The sequence below is a fragment of the Muscardinus avellanarius genome (genome assembly GCF_963383645.1).
Source record: "Muscardinus avellanarius genome assembly, chromosome: X".
Classification (NCBI taxonomy): domain Eukaryota; kingdom Metazoa; phylum Chordata; class Mammalia; order Rodentia; family Gliridae; genus Muscardinus; species Muscardinus avellanarius.
In genome coordinates, this window is record NC_137792.1 from 99,000,961 (window position 1) to 99,002,802 (window position 1,842).

The following is a 1,842-nucleotide window of genomic DNA, read 5'->3' on the forward strand; positions in this document are numbered from 1 at the left end:
TTCATAGAGCTGCCTTCTCTCCTGCTTTCTGTGGCACTGTTCCCAATTTTGCCCTGCCCCATGACTCCTCTAGGTTTCCTTCAAAGTTCCTTTTCTTCTGCCCACTATTTAAATCTGATTGCTCCCAAGGGTTTCATCTATACTCTTCTGCTGTTTCTTCACAATCTCCATGGGTGAGCTCATTCACTCTGTCTCTATGCCGATGACTCCTAAATCCATACCTTGGCCATAAATCTCACTCTTGAACTCAAGCTTTCTATAGTCAACTGCATTTGCAATGGCCCTAGCTGAACCAGTAAGGGTAACTCATGCTCAATATTTGCAAGGATAAAATCATTTGTCCCCTCCTCTGCTCACTCTCAAATCACTTCTCATAAAATGGACTCCATCTCAATGTGATCAGCAGCTAAGCAGTAGTTCAAGCCAGTCACCATTGATTTCTTACATTTTCTGGACAAATAATCACTTGAAGCTCTATCAGATTTACCTTCAAAATACATCATGAGTCTATCCACTTTTCTCCATCTCCATTGCCCAATCTTAGGTCAGACCTTGCAACCGTTATCTCTTGTCCTGTTGGAAATCACATAGGTACCTCAAATCAGTCTCTCTAAATCTACTTATGCCCTGCCCCTGCAATCAATTATCTATGCAATAGTCAAGGATCTTTATAAAGTGGAAATCAAATCATGACTGTCATAAGCTGGACGTGGTGGCACAGCCTTGTAATTTCAGCATTTGGGAGGCTGAGACTGGAGGATCATGGTTTGCAGACAGCCTCAGCTACTTAGTGAGGCCCTTTGCAACACAGTGAGACCCTGTTTCAAAATAAAGAATAAAAAATAGGGCTGGGGGGTGTAGCTCGGAGGTAGAATTGAAACGGGGGTTTCTTCTGAGCCCTCCAAGATGAAAAGGGGGGTTTCCTGAGAAGAAACCTGGAGTTTCATCATAGATGAAACGAAGTTTCTTGAGAAGAAACTCTGCGTTTCCTTACAGGGTTCTTGTCTACGGTGAGCGAAGAATGACACCCGCAGACCTCAGGAAGGGGAGTAAAAGGTTTATTGGAATCAGCAGGGAATAAGGAAAATGGCTGAACACCCCAAAGGGGCAGTCGGAACTCTTGGGGTCCAGCAGCTGCCTTCAGGCCAATACTTGAGAGTAGCCCAAGCCGAATTGCCTTCAGTTGCAGGCTGCTTTCTTCCACAGTCCACGCCATCTGCCAGAAGGGAATAGGGAAAAGTGGCCGAACACCCCAAAGGGGCTCTCGGGGCTCTGGCGTCCAGTAGCTGCCTTTAGGTCACTACCCAAGTGTCACCCAAGCCAAGTGTCGTCAGTAGCAAACTACTTTCTCCCAGAGTCCACGCGATCTGCCAGAAAAGAGGTGCAGGTCACTAGGGGCTCTGGTCAGCCTTGATGTCCAGCAGGGGCCTTCAGGTCACTACCCAAGAGTATCCTGAGCCACGTGCCTTCAGTTGCACTCTGCCTTCTCTCAGGGATAACACAACCTGTGAGAGAGAGAGAATAGCTCCCCAAAAGGGGAGGAGTCCCGAGAGAGAAAAACCCCATTTTCTGGCTGACTAGGGGCCTTTGCCCGACCATTTGCGAGTCCTCTTTTGGTTAGGGTGACTTTGGGAATTCTGGGAAGCATCTCTCAGGATTTGCATAGGGTATTTGCAAGTCCTTGAAGAATCTCCTTTCAGGAGTGTCAAACTTGAGCTCTGGTGATGGCTCCTGAGTTTGTTGATTAGTATACAGATGGCTTTTGTGAAGCTCTGGTCCTTCTTATCTCTGAACCTTTGGAATTTCAGATATTTGTTGCCCCTCAGGAAACTCAGGAAATTC